The following is a 16,374-nucleotide window of genomic DNA, read 5'->3' on the forward strand; positions in this document are numbered from 1 at the left end:
ATATATGTAACAATCCACTGGCCAAACATAGATAGCAGATGTGTTTTGTTTGACCTTGTAGCTTTGATTCACAGAGTATTTTTAGGGTTAATGCCTAACACATAAAATTAAAAGAAAAATTAGGTAGATATATAGATAACTTGTTTTTCTATAAAAATTAAATCTGTCACTCCATGGCAGCAATTAACTTCCTGCTTAAATTGCTTTTTATTTTTATCACACTCTCTGCCTCTCCTTAACATTTGTCAACACTGAGATCAGTGTCTTCTGTCTCTTATTGTCCCTTATTATCTCACCTGTGTTGTTGCTTTTCCTATTTCAGCATGTTGTGTTATTTGGAAAACAAATCTTAAATATATTAGAATATATACACTTTAGAAGAATAGAATGCTATATTGTTTATCTTTTATTGGTTGCCATTTTTTCTGAGAGCAACAAAAGACCCTCTCAATTTTGAAATATTTCTCTTATTCATAATGCTCATGTTGAATATCACCAGTTTTTCAGCTGCTCGAGTGGACACCTAATAGCAGTCGGTATCACCTGAAATAATAAATTAAAAACAGAACGTCAAGCTGCTCCTTAACTTCAAGGCTCATTTAATATAACTGATCACTAAGAAAGCAAACAAACAATTAAAAAGAGATCCTCTCCATATAATGCATATCAAGTATTTTAACTGTCCTCGTTAGAGATGCATGAAAAAGCCAAAATGTCTTTTGGTCGCAGAAAGTAATGATCCAAGATAAAAATACATCAACATGAGAGAAGAAGAGCACATAAAACTATTCTCAAGTTGTCACCTGGAATTAGAAGCACCTCTCCGTGACATAAAATTGTCAAACCTTTGATTCAGTTATTAAATGTGCAGATGATTAAACTACGGGCTGGTCAAAGAAATCCAATAACAATGTAGATTATTCTTGGAAATGAGCTACTACTGTACACATATTGTGAACTACTTAAAATGCTTCATGCCAAGGAAGTCCTGGTAAATGGTTTTACGTAAAAGGAAATTGCAGACAGTAGGCATCATAATACAAAGCATGTCCAGTGAGATGGTATGTTTCAAAACCTGATAATACTTTAAATATTATTATATTATTTCAATATACTGAACTTTTCAACTTTGGCACTATTGACATTGAGTCTGGATAAGTTTTGGTTGTGGCCTGTGGCCTGTGTATTTTAGGATGTTTACTAACTCCCATGAACTCTACCATTTTAGATGACAGTAGCATTACCCTAGTTGAGATAATCAAAAACGTTTCCAGATATTACAAAGATCTCCCAGAGAGCAACATTATCTCCAGTTGAGAAACATAGTTTAAGTTATATATTTTTAGATGTCAGAATATATATCCTATGAGTGTTCGACATTAGCAGTAAATATAAGCATGCATAATAAATTTATTTAACCAAAGGAAACAGGAATTTAAAGCAATCATTTACTTAATCTTAAAAATTTTATACCGTGGATGATAAAGTACACATCCTAAAGCATTATATTAACCTTAATCCAGTTACCCAATTTTATTCTATTATGACAGGTTAAGGTCTTGCTATGTACAAGCACTGTGCTAGGCATCAGGATGCTTAAGAATAATAAGACAGCAACCTACTTACAATTTAATTTTGATTCTATTTATTTATAATGAATTCACTTACATTATCTTTCATATTAATGCTAAGAAATACCTAATGTTTGAGGACATTTCTGAGAGAGTTTTTGTTTGAATAAGGCTGAGTCTTCTGGTAAATGTAGATATTTCAAGGTAAAGTGTAAATTGCAAATATTAGAAAACAAACTTGCTGCTTCTTATGGTAAGCAAAACAACAAAAGGACGTAAATTATTCCTTAACTTTTAAATGGCTGTCACAGCATTTTCTTTACCACTTACAATGTCTATCACATCCTAACTAAACAGTTTTGACACTTTTTATGTGTGTATTGCTCCTTACCTTATAGCAATTTCAACCAAAAATTATACTTTGCTTTTGTTTCTCACGACTCTTTCACTGGACCATCAGAAACTTGAAACAGAGGACCAATTCTGTATATTGTTTTTTATTCTCAGCATCTATCATCATTTAGGCACATGGTATCCATCAATAATATTCGTTAAATTAATTTTAAAGTGTTAGCCTATGGGTAAATTATAATTAATCTTTGTCAAGCAGACTATGGACAACAGGAGAGATTCGGGAAGAGACTGAAAAACAGGCTTCACACAATCTTGACTTCATCCAATTTCTAATCTTGGATATCACTGTATTTCTCACTTTTCTACCTTTCTTTCACCATCTTTAACTGAAAAAGATAATTCAGTCTGAGTAACTCTGTAGGAAAAAACTTTTCCAACTGTAAGAGTGCTTATGTAGCTGAAGATCAAGGGCCTGTATAAAATCTTTATGTCTTGATTTCAGGCAGCCAACTTGGACTAAGACTTTCTCTTTCTTGCATACATTTCTGAATGTAAAAGATGTAGCCAACTTACTCCAATGCCCTATCATTTTTCCTTCAGATTTACTGAAGTCTGTGCCTCTACGGGCATATAACCTGAGTTTCAAGAGGTAGCTGAACAAGGTGGGTTTCTACCACGTTATAGTAACTGATCACCCAATCAGAGAGGGAAGAATCCATAGTGCTCCAAACCATACCTCAGATTAGCCGGTTTCATGTTTTCATCTCCATAATTCATAATGATCCACTAATATTTATATTTTATAATTGTTTAAGTCATAATGATAGTTGCAAGAATTTTGAAAAATGTTTTGTCAGTTTCTAATATCATTAAACATATGCCCACCTGTGCCCTAGAAATGTATTTCCAAGGATAACTGGATAAGTGGATATGTTCACAAAAAAGACCTATGTAAGAATGTTCACAGCAGCCTTATATATATTAGTCAAATGACAACCAACAGGAACATGAAAAACCAATTGTGTTATATTTATATAGTATACTCATCAATAAAAGGGAACAGACTGCTGATATGTTCAACAACATTGATGAATCTCAAAAACATCATCAAAAAAGGTCAAATACACAAAAACATGTACTCTAAAATTCCCATTATATGGTGTTCAAGAATAGTCAACCTTTGATAATGAAAGTTAGAAAACCAGTTGTGTGTGTGTGTGTGTGTGTGTGTGTGTGTGTGTGTGTGTGTGTGTGTGTGTGTATGGGGGTGCGGGATGTCTGACTGGATCTAGGTGATATAAAAATATACTTATCTAAGTAGTTTTACATAAACAAAAATTTATTGAGCTGAATATGAAAGATTTATCCATTTTATTACACGTAATTTTTATCAATAAAACATTATAACAATAGAAAACAATTCAAACTAGCTTTCCAAAATGGAACTTATTCCATTTTGAATAAATGTAATTACAAACTGAAAACAATGATCTGGCTTTTGGCACCACTTGTACAGGGGGTTATGCTTGTTGCTTTTAGTGCTCTATCCGTCTCTGGATTTCTGAGCTCTGTTTGCCCTGCTTAGTGTTGTTGCTATAAGCCTTTTCTGTGGGATGGCAGAATAACTACCATCACATTAGATTTACATCATAATAACTTACTTATTCTAATTGAAAGAGACATAGTCCCAGTCCTCAATATCGACAGAAAGTAATTTTTAAGAGATCTCTAATTACCCAGGCTTAGATTATGAGATGATTTTAAATAGAGAGTTGGAAAAACTGTAATTGACATTTAATTAGTCATGTACCATATTGGGCAGGGTAAGCTCCATCAGAGCAAGTGCAATCACTTCTCCATAGGGAAGAGTTGTCTGTTTAAAAAAGGAGAAGAAAAGATGTAAAGTAAGAGGTATCGAACAACGATTGATTTTAATGTCACTTGGGAAGGAAATTAACACTATAGGATGTGAACCAACATTTTCAATATATGTGGAGAGTGACCAATAAACAGTCACTGATGGTAGAAATTAGGATTAGACAGAGATATTGCTGAATGGCTAAAGGGAAGATATTTATTTCATGTACATATGCAATGCAGGAATTTTGATTTAGAAATGTCATTAAACACTGAGAGGACAGTAAAATTACTCCTAGAAATTGTGAAAAACTGTAGCTTCCATTTCAAAGAGCTTGGGGGCAGTAGCATATTGGTGAGTTTAGTATCAATTGACACTAGGAGGTAGAAAGACAATTTCTGATGAGACTAGGGAAGAAGGGTGTGTGTTTAATACCGATTTTGAGTTGTAGAATTTTTGAGAAACAGAGAGGAATAGGGGTAGTACAAGGATAAATCAAGAAATAGAAAACACAGCAATTTGAGAATAAAAGTTCAGACCAAATAGGTGTAATAGGGGAGTCTATATAATGTGTGATTAACAAAGATGACAGAAACCTGCAGCAAGTGAAATTTGATTGTCTGAAAATGTCAAGTTGAAGTAAAATGTAGTTTTATTGAAATTGCAGGCTAAATTCACAAGATCTGTAGGAAGGTTAAGGAAGTAATCCCTGCCAGTTCTATGGACACTGATGTCCATTTTAGCATTTTTGCATATAAACAAATTAAGGAAAAAGCTAAATTAAAAACAACAAAAAAAAAACCTTAAAGTAATGGTTAATGAAGTATAATTTTAGTCAAGGTTCTTCAGATTAACAGAGCCAATAAGATGTGTATGTATGTACATGCATGAATATGTGTGTCTGTGTGTATATAAATATATAATGTGAAAAAAATATATATATATGAGGGTATTTCAAAAAGTTCATGGAAAATTGGAATTAAAAGATAATATGAATCCTTCCATGAACTTTTTGAAGACTCCTCATGTATATTATATATCTATAGAGAAAGAGAGAGGGGGGCAGATTTTAAGAGATTGGCACGTGCAATTGTAGAGGCTGTCAAGTCTGAAATCTGTAGGGCAGGTCTTCAGTCTGGAGTCCCAAGGAAGAGTTGATGTTGCGGATTCGAGTTGGAAAACTAGAAGCAGAATTTCTCTTTCTTTCTCTGAGGACTTCAGTCTTTTCTATTAAGGACTTCAACTGACTGGATGAGGCCCAAGTCATACTATCAAGGCTAATCTGCTTTATTCAAAGTCTACTCATTTAAAAGTTAATCACTTCAAAAAAAATCTTCATAGCAACATTGAGACTGATGTTTGACAAAAAAATATGCCCCGTGGCCTAGCTAAGTAGGGCATGTCACACTACCAACATTACATGTACACATTATAACACAATAACTAGATAATAAAATTTAAAATGATTGTACTATAGTGGTAAGTGCAAAAATAATACAAATAATATATAAAATATAATAATTATGTAAAGTGTTTCTATTTTGAAAGGTTTTAAAGGTAGAAATAAGTGGGACTTTTCTCTCCTTATAAAACTTTTGAATTTCTTATAAGTGCTCATTAATTTTTAGATAAAAATAAACAATAAAGTTAATATAAGTTCAAAATATAAATAACCAATAAAAAAAAATTCATACCCTATCTTAAAAGAATTTAAGAGTGGACCTTTCCAGCTCACCTCCTCTGAGCTTTTGTTTCTCATTGTCATGGCTGGAGTTATGTTCCCCCTCTCCAAATTCATATGTTGAATAACCCTCAGTACCTGGAAATGTGATTTTATCTGGAGATAGGGTGTCAGCTCTTTTATCTGCCTGTAATCCTGCACCAGCTGGGCCAATTGTCGAGCTAGGGCTGGGTCTGGAGCTCACAGATCCCTCAAGCTCATTAACAGACTGGGTCACAAATCCTTCACACACCAGGCTGGGTCACTAGACCCCTCACATGCCAAGCCAGGTCACCAGACCCCTTATATACAGGTGAGCTAGGTAACCGGAAACAGGTCCTTGGAGCCAAGAGCATGGCCTGTGGGGTGGACACCTTAGGCAATCAACACCTGCCAAGTCACAGCACTGCACATGCACACTAACTCCACCCACACACAGCTCATTTACAAAGAATGCACTCCACCACCCCCAATCAGACCTCAGGTGAGGAGGCCTGATTAAATTATCCTGTTTTCCCAACAATCCACAATCTATGCATTTGGAATCTTCCACAGTATTCCCATAGTGAGGATAAATGACCCTTACATATACATAATCTATTGTCCTTTCAAAATGCCTTAAGGCTTGTAGTTCTGTCATTTTAACTATTAGCTGTGTATGTCTGGTTAGTAGTCACCATTGGTGTGATCCTCCATGGGAATCCTTCAGTCATACTGATGGGCAGTTCAATGCTTATTTGGTAGATGATCACGCCAACGTATGTATGTACCCAGTCTACTCTGGTGCAGTGCCTGCAGCCAGAACACTATAGGCGAAAAGGCAGAAGAGTTATTGGTACCAATAGGGGAAGTTCTTGCCCCTCTGGTAAGATACATGCCAGTTTGCTATCCTGAGAAAGGATGATTCCAGGAATAGGTACCTTACCTGGTTTACGATACCATACTTTATCTGCTAACACTGTTGGATCTGTGGGTTCTACACAGAGGGGAACTCATAATTGGCCATAGTGATAATACAAATGTGCCCTTATCTGTTCCAGGCCATGTCACCTTTACTCGAGGAGGCCAGGTACTTGTCACCCAAGGTGAAACTTGCAAGCCTTCCTCTAATCCTTTTCCCCAAGGCCCTATTAGATCTACCCAGCATATATGGGGGGGCTTCTATTCTCCAAGGCCATTCCCATTGTACTGTCTGTCCCTGTTGCAAACAGTTTGGGGCTGGTAAGAGAATATTTCCATTCTTGCCATATCATGGCTTCAAAAGCTTATCTTTAGTAGTGATTTGCAGCTATATAGGTGCTGCAGCTGTATGCAGCAGAGCTTCCACTGGAGAGGGTCCGCCCTTGCTGGGTCTCTCATTTAGAATTCTGTCAGCCATAATCACTGTGCCCACCCCTTCAGGGAGGGGGGTTGGGCAGATAGCCTTAGTCCCTTTTATAAAAGACCATTGGACCGTTCAATCATTCCTGCTGCCTGGGGATGATATGGCACATGTAATTCCACTGAATGGACAACTGGGAGGCCCACCTCTGAACCCCATATCCAGTAAAGTGGGTTCCATTATTATTCTTTATAACTACAGGCTGACCATACATATAGCAGTAAGGCTATTCCATGCCTTCACAGTGCTTACCTAGTCTGGGGCCTTACAAGGCCATACAAACAGAAGACCAGTAGCCATATCAACAGCTGTCAAGATGTATCTGAAATTCTCTGACCTTGGCAGTGGTCTCACAAAGTCCACTTGCCATCGAGTATGGGGCACCCACTGGGGGTGTGGACTCTCTTGAGCACACACTAGACAAGCATGACAGGCATTCACTACATCTTCCCATTTTATAGGAAAGGCCCATCTTTGAACCGCCATCAACATGGTTTACCACCAGCATGCTGCATTCGTCAATGAAAGCACTGGGCTACATCAGTAGCTGGGGCTCTCTCCAGCCATCTTACCTTAGTCAAGGCATCGGCTTCATCATTTCCTCGACTGGCTAAGGGAAGTATCCTGTGACATGGAAAAAAGTTACTTCTTTTTCATGCCCTAATACCCATAACTCTTGCCACATGGCTGGTCCCCACAGGGGCTGGTGGCTTACCTTCCACTGTTGATATTTCCAAGTAGAGATCCAAAGGGTTAAACCTTTGTACACAGCCCAGCTGTCAGTACAGATGGTTAATGGCCCAGGCTAATTTTTTGTCACTATCCATACTGCTCTCAATTCAGCCCATTGACTGCTTTGCCCTGTGTCATTTTCATACCACATGGTATCTGTTAAGGGCTGGACAGCAACAGCTGTCCATGATGCTGAAGGTCCCATGCTAGAGCCATCTGTATACCAAGCTTGTTCTGTGATAGGTCCCTGTCCCTCATAGAGAGGTGTATCCCCCACCTCCATGGGTAATGGTTGTGCCAAAGTTTCCTCCACAACCTCTACTGGGCCTAGCACAGTTTGCAACTCTTTGGACAGAGGACTCATTGACACAGTGCTCCTTTGCTCTATATATGCTCCACATTTAGACAGAGTGGGAGTCTGAGCTACACCCATTTTAGGGTTGGTGGCCCACGTGCACAGCCAACCTATTATGGGGTATTTCATCCTTACTAGGACTTTGGCAGTTCCTTTGATAGCTTCAGTGGCTATCAATGCAGAATACACAGCTACTAACTGCTTTTCTATTAAGGTATAACACACTTAAGCACCCTTCCAAAGCTGAGAACAGAATCCTACAGGTGTGTGGAATCGGTCTTGTCACCACCACAAACCCCATCCGAACCCCTCCTGGGTTATAGGTACATCTAATTCAAAAGGCTTACTGGGGTCAGCCACTTGTAAAGCCTGTACTTGCTGTATTGCCCTTTCTGTAGCCCTGAAAGCCTGTTTTACTTCCTCAGTCCAATCCTAGAGGGCTCCTTTCTTTGTAAATGCATATAGTGGGCATGCCACTTGGGTCATATGGGGTACAGAAGCTCTCCAATACCCCAAAAGTACCAAATATGTCTATGGGTCAAGGGTATTTCTGTATCTTATCTATAATAGCATCTGGGAAGATCCTCGTCTTACCTGACCAGACCACTCCCAGGAATTTGACTGACAGCCCAGGTCCTTAGACTTTGGCTGTGTTCACGACCCACCCACATTGGTCCAAATGACTCAGCAGCGTTGGAGCTGCCTGGGTTAAATCTGCAAGAGAATCAGAGGTTAGTACCACATCATCAATGAAGTAAAACATTGTAACTGTGCTGGGCCTAGTCCACTTGGCTAGGTCCCAGCCCCCAAACCATGACAGATGGTTGGGCTATGCAGATAACCTTGGGGCAATACTTGAAAGGTCCAATATTTTCCTTCCCAGCTGAAGGTCAACTGATCTTGGCTATCAGCTGAGATTAGAAAAGAGAAAAAAACATTTGCAAGGTCCAATACACAGTGATATGTCCTCAGATGAGTCGTCACCTGATCCATCAAGTCGTGAACTGAAGGCACAGCTGCAATCAAAGGAGGCACTACTTTGTTCAGCTCTCAATAATCTAGTCATTCTCCAGGTACCAACAGGCTTTTTCACTGGCCATCCTGGAGCATTAAATGGGCTCTGAGCTGGATGAATAATGCCAAATTTCTCTAATTCCAATATAGTGGCACTTATCTCTGCATGTCCTCCTGATAGGTGATATTGCTTTTCATTAACTACACGTCCTGGCTTGGGTAACAACTGTGGGTCATGTTTAGCATATCCTCGTAACACAGGCTTTACTGTCCATATTCACAGCTGAAACTCTCCAACTGTTGTTTGCAGGTACAAACCATAAAGTACATCCATACCCAAGATGTATTCAGCTATGGGAGATATACATACAGTACATACAAGAGAAGGCAATTTTACTATGCCCAATGGCAATGACACAGCCTTGTCCTCAATAGTGTGTCCTCCGTAGCTGTCTATACGAACTATGGCCCCTCGAAACTTATCTGGATTGCCGTATGTCAGGCTACATTCTGCATCTGTATCCACCAATGCCAAAATACGCTGCACATTTGTTCTCGAGCAATATATTGCCAATTCAGCATGAGGCCTCTGGTCCTTGCCTTCCCCCAAAAGGAAGTACCTTGGCCTGTCCCTAATCGGAATGGAACAGTTCATCTGCCTCCTCGGGAGCAACCAAAAAATCCTTCAAATCCACTGAGCATACTTTGCTACTTGTTTCTGGACATTTGGGGAAATGCTGTTCAGGGTGAAATTGCTGCCACAAGGCAAACATAACTGCATTTGGCTGCCTGTCAGTTTTCTTGCTATCAACCACTGCTGCAAGCAAGTCAAGCCATAACTGCTTATGGCTAGTCTTGCTTTGTCCCTTTGGGATAAAGTCCCGAGCATTTTTGGGGGGTTTGGTCTTAGCCACCTTTCAGACCCCTTTTGCTTCTCTTTTCTCCTCTACTTCACCCAAGCTGGCTATCATGATTATAACCTCATGTATAGGACGACCAATGTATGGGGCCAGTATGGCCATCAGTGACCCAGAGGACATTGATGGGGCATTTTGAAGCACTGTGTCTCTCATGCCACCTGCAAAATTTTCATTGTCTAGGCCCCAAGTGTTCACATTAAACATGGACTGCTGCATCCCCAGCTCTCAAATGATTTGGACCAACTTAGTATACGTTTGCCATTTACTAACAATCTTGGGCAGTTCTCCAGCATTTGCCTACATTGTTTGGGCAGCTGCATTCACCCATTCCATTAAGGAGTGATTCGCTCACCCTTGTACATATCTGAGGCTATTCTGCAGCTGCTGCCACAGGGATGGGTGCATGGTGATGGAGGCCAACTTCTCCATCTCCTCACCAGTGCACATCACACCATCCACCCCTAGGTCCCATAACTGCAACAGCCAAGCAGCCAGGATCTCCCCATGTTTCTGCCTGAACTGTCTCCCCAAGTCAACCAGTTCAATCTTCATATACAAGACTAAGGTAGGGAACTGGGTCACCTGTGGATTGCCCACTGGTTATCCGTCTGGTCCCATAGGCTGCTTGTGTCTCAATTTCTCATGTAGAATAGGTTGTGCCTGGAGACACATTGTTTCCCTAAACTCACCACTGGTTTGGTTGTCCTCACTGGTGTGAGAGGCAGGAGTGGCCAGTCATTGCACGTCATCCTTCAGGATAATTATCCACGCTTCCAACAACTCTGCTTTCTGCCGCAAATGTCAATCAGTTTGCAGCATAGTGAACAGCAGCCAGGCAGTCAATGCCAGTCAAGTCATGGCACTGCGCATACTCACTAACTCTACCCACACAAAACTCATTTACAAAGAATGCATCACACCACCCCCAACCAGACCTAAGGTGATGGGGCCTGATTAAATTATTCTATTTTCCCAACATTGGGTCTTTAAATAGGTAAGATAAAATGAAATAATTAGTTTGGGCCCTAATTCAATATGAGTGGTGTCCTTATTAAAAGAGGAATTAAGAAACAGATTAATAACAGAAGACCATGTGAATACATATGAAGCGGATGGCCATCTACAAGCCATCGAGAGAGTCCTCAGAAGAAACCAAACCTGCTAACATGTTGATCTAGGACTTCTAGCCTCCAGAACTGTGAGAAAAATAAATTTCTGCTGTCTAAAACACCCACTCGGTGATATTGTGTTATTACAGCCCTAGCAAAAGAACACAATCATATTTGGCATGATTCTGGCAGGAGATCCTGCTACATGGCTTTTTATTACATACACAGTATGGAAAATCAGGCAGGATGTCCTCCCCTGACATGAATTCCTGTGATATTTGGAGTATTACTCTCTTTGCAAATGTAGTACTATTCCTGGAAGATTTATCATTTCTGTACAGTATTTTGTATATTAATTGACTGACTGACCAGGTATTCTGCAATATTATATTTATTTCTACAGTTCAATTGAAGCCCAACAATAACTATTTTTCAATGTTCAATTTAGCTGCTTAAAAACTGAACATACTCTTTTTCATATATAACATCTTTCAGTAACAATTTTTAAGGCACCGTGTCTTAACTTTCACAAACTTTCTTAAAAAAAAAGTTGCTGTTGCTGTACTGAACTAATTTTGGAAAATCATAAAAGTCGTATATGAGAAATGATATAAATCATCTTATCACCCTATATTGGAATTATGAGAAGTCTGGATCAGGATTCTAATAAAATTTTTTCTTTATACTGCCACAGATTATACAAAATTGTTGATATTGGCATTGCCTCGTCTAGTGTTTGACATGCACTACTGTATGTAGACACAAATTATGCTAGCTCAAAAATAAAACTAAGTTCGAGAATAGCAATGTGGCTTAAAAAGGATATCGCTAAAACGGGCCATTGTGGTTCTTGTCTGCTTTACACATCTGTTGGGGAAGTTAGACTACAGAGCTAAAGAACACATAAACCTCAATGAGTTCTTGAGGTTCACTCCAATTTATCAAACTTGAATGAATCTCTTCTTTTTTTGCCTTTACAGAATTTGGGATAGTGGAATAAAAATAAATCACTTCGCTTTGTGGAATTTTAAATCAAAAGTGTCATGATCCAACAATCACAACAATTCCTTGAACTTGTTAAGACAAGTGAACAGACATGATGTTGATGGGGGGAAGGGGAGAGAGGGAGGAGGTAAAGAAAAATTGATAAAGGGACATGAAAATTAACTACATTGTATATTGATAAATTAAAATATGAAAAAAAGGTGTCATGATCAAACAAGGTTGGTAACAAACAAATCTGGTCAAAACTGTAGATCTGGAAGTCCCTGGGTGTCATGCTCTGCAACCTGTTTCCCAACCACATATATACACATATATTATTAGTGATAATTAAAAATGCCACTAATCTAAAGAAAAACCTATAGTAGTTCTCATTAAAGAGATGTGAGTCACTAACTTCACAGAAATAAAATTTCCAATATATACATTCACTTATTGGGTCCATCACAAAATTATCAGGATAATATCCTTGATATTTGTCTTTCCTTCATTTTCCATTTTAATTAATCGAGTTCCGGAATTTCCACCTCATAAATATCCCTCCAAATCATTCACTCTCACCAATTTATTGTAAGTTACTAGTTATCTGTCACCTAATCTACAGCTAAAAACCTGTAACTGCTGTGCAGGCATCTACTGCCTTTATTTAAACCTGTTTACAAAAATTGACCACCTCCCAGCTTTAACAAACTCAAATAACTATCTTCACTGCTTGCAATATAATGACTGTTCCCTTTAACATGATATTCTAAGCTCAATCAGACTCTCTCTTATATCACCTCACACCATGCTCCCATAAATTTGTACCTTCTAGTAACACTGGATTTTCTGTTTTTTAACTAATTATGCCCCCTCTGATATAGAACATTTGTATATGATATTTCCTCTCCCTGGATGAGTCTTAATTTATACATATTTTTAATTCCCTGGCATTAATACCTTAGTAGATCAGACACAAATAAATAAGCTTATTCTCTATGTTTCCTTCTTATCCAAGCAAAGAAATTAATGCATTCATCTTCTTTGGTGATTGTAAAGTTAAAGTGAAGCAAAAGTCTCAATTAAATGGTGAATCAATTTATTAGAGGCAAGTAGTTCTTTTTAAAAAACCCTCCCCCCCAAAGTATTTCCTTCAAAGATCTCTGCAGTAAATCCAAGCAAAATGTATTCAGATGATTTTAACTTTTACTCTGGAATCAGAGATCCAAGCTAACATTTATTGACTTCACGGTTCATGTGAATTCCCAGTAATTCCTAGCTATAAAGTCCCCACCCAAAGTTTCTAGGTTTCCCTAATTAGGATTTATTATTCTCATTTTAGTAAAGCTACTTAGAATAGTCTATGTATGCAGTGATATTCAAGGCATAGGGACTTGATGGAAAGAATTTTACTAAAAATAGGAAGAATGCACCAAACATAATTTTAAGTTATTTTGTACAAATGTATAATTTAGTTTGAGTTTAGATAATGGCAGATAATCCGTCTCCTTTAGTTTATATTTCTCTCTTTCTCTGTGTGTGTGTGCATACACACATACATTTATATGTATGCATGTATGTAATTTCATATATATGTATATGTATATAATTTTTCTGCACTCATTTTATTAATTCTAGGGTATAATCTTAAAATAGAATGGTTACTGGTTGGATAACATTTTTATTCTTTTTGAACTTGTACTTCTCCACAAGAAACACAGATGGGCAATCTTAGAAGAGTTGTTTATGTCAGTAGCAGAAATATAAATTCTGAAAAACAAAGCTACTGTTTTATGATTGTTTTATTACTATAATAATTTTTTCCAGAAATGTAAAGTTCTAACAAATTTCTGGTCTCCGGGACAAATATTGTGACGTCTATATGATGGCGGTTACTAGTAAATACCAGCAGATCCAAACATACATGTTTTACATTTTTATATTTAGGAATATGGGAAAAAGTGCAAACATATTGACTTTGTTACTTTTTATTATATGGGACACAAATGTGTACATAGTTCTGATGATTGCATGCTACGAAAATAATAAAAAAACATGTTGTCAATGTGTATTGACATACATTTCAAAATATAAAAATTACTTTCAAAATACAGTTTTCACAAATAATCAAAAAAATTTTCATATTTTTGTAAATTTAGTTTTTGCCTATGTTAGTATTTTCCTCTTTATTTTTAATCTTTTAAAATATTGTGTTATCTGCAAATTGGTGTGAATTTAGATATTACTTCCAAGCATGAGTGGTCTGATATTGATACTCTTTCCTATCTTTAGTCTTTTCACTATCCCATTCTCCTAGTCAACTGTTTCTTAGCAATTCTTCCCTTAAATTTGAAACATCTCTTTCATCACCACTTTTGCCTTGTTTCTAATTATTTGAGAAGAAAGAAACAAAAGAGATTGTCCACATGCTTTTCCCACCACATTAACCAATTTCTATGCTCCCACATCTATATTCTCTGGTTTTTTTGCTTGTTTCTAATGAAGAGGGTTAATTAATGAACATAAGCCCTTCTACTTGTGCAGAGACTTCATTTCTTCTTCCTTATGCAAGAATACAGTTCCAGCAATTTTACTCATTTCAGTGCATGTCTTTACAGCAAAACACCTAAAGAGTGTGTCTGCACTTATTTCGCTGATTTCTCTTTTTCATTTTTCTCTTGAATCCAGTTAAGTCCAGCTTTTACCGAAACAGGCTTTTCTCAAGGTTAACTTTGACCTCCATGTTGCTGTTTCCAGTGGCTAATACTCAGTCTTAATCTTACCTGATGTAGCTGAAATACTCCTTCTTTGGGAATTATTTACTTCTCCTTGTACTTCATTGTTTCTTAGTTATTCTTAGGCTTCATTATACGTTCTAAGTGTCTAAATCCACCTTTACTGGTTTCTTTTAGTCTCTTGAAATCTGAGTCTGAATAAAGAAAATTGCCAGGGATTTTTCTTTATTAAAGCTTCCTCTAATATTGACTCTTAATATCTCATGGGTTTAAAAGACATCCATATATTGATTTCTTCATTAAAATTCAAACTCCTATATATAAATCCCTTCTTAACATCTCCACTTGCATGCAGCTCAGATCCAACAGGTCCTAAACAAGAATCTGGATCTCCCCCCATCCCCCCCGAGAGCTCCCCCTGGCATTCTAGCCCAGTACGTAATAGCTCAAGTCACGGTCTAAGAATCATTCTTCAGGATCACTCACCTCCCCATTTGACCATCACTATCACTTCTACCTTCAGATTATGTATACAACTAATGTCACTTCCTCCTGTGCAACTTAATATCCTCCTACTCACCATAATCTGTCACCCTGGATTTTTGCAATAGTGTCCTGACTGATCTCTCATATTTGCCCTCTTCTCTCTAGTTTACTCTCAACAAAATGGCCAATGTGATCTTTTTAAAACCTCTCAGATTTTGTCATTGCTCTTTTTAAAACACTACAGTGGCTATCCAAGTAACTTAGGGAATAAAAAACAAAACAAAATTTTTTTAAAAGAGCAAAAATGGCCACTAAAGGGTAAACCCATATTTTCACCTACCACCAGTATTCTGATGTCTTTTGCTACCACTGTTTTCCCAGAATCCATTCTTGGTACACTGGCCTCCTTGGACCTGCCATATAGGCTCTGACTCATACTGCTTGCCCTTTGCCTAGAACACCCTTCCCTGGACATCCACACGGGTCAGTTTCCTCAGTTCTTTGAGGTCTCTATTCAAGCATTACTTTACTTTAGAGGTCTACTCTGACCACTCTATGAAAAATAATACTGCTTCCCAGTTATTCTATTTTTTTTTATTCCTTTCCTTTACATTTTTGTATAGTATTTATTACCATCTTACTTAGTAATATTTTACTTATTTATAATTCTTTGTTTTAAACAACAAAATGAAAGCTCTTTGAAGGAATTCATTTTTTAAAATATACACATATATGTATATTATATAAATATACAAAGAGAATACTTGAATACATAATCATTACAAAAGTTAATTTACTACATTAATTTTTATTTCAGTTGGGGTTTAAATGAATCAAATAAGTAGTTTCAGTACAATATGTTTTCACACCTACATTATTAAGAGTAGACAGGAATGATTGTGACTTCCAAAATATTGTTCAATCAAAATATAAAGCTTTGAGAAAATAATTTAAGAATTTATGTCCTGATGTATGGGATAGAAATCTGGCTAATCAACTAACACCAATGCAACTTGTTAATAGGATAAAGCTGAGATTTTTGCTAAGGGAAAACACCACCATACAAAGCTTTGGCTGTGTTTACACAGGGAAGGAGGTCAGAATTCATAACGAATTGTAAGTTTGGTTTAAGGCATGTATTTTGATGTCAGGATGTGA

Source organism: Cynocephalus volans, chromosome 15 (assembly GCF_027409185.1).
Source record: "Cynocephalus volans isolate mCynVol1 chromosome 15, mCynVol1.pri, whole genome shotgun sequence".
NCBI classification, from domain to species: Eukaryota; Metazoa; Chordata; class Mammalia; order Dermoptera; family Cynocephalidae; genus Cynocephalus; species Cynocephalus volans.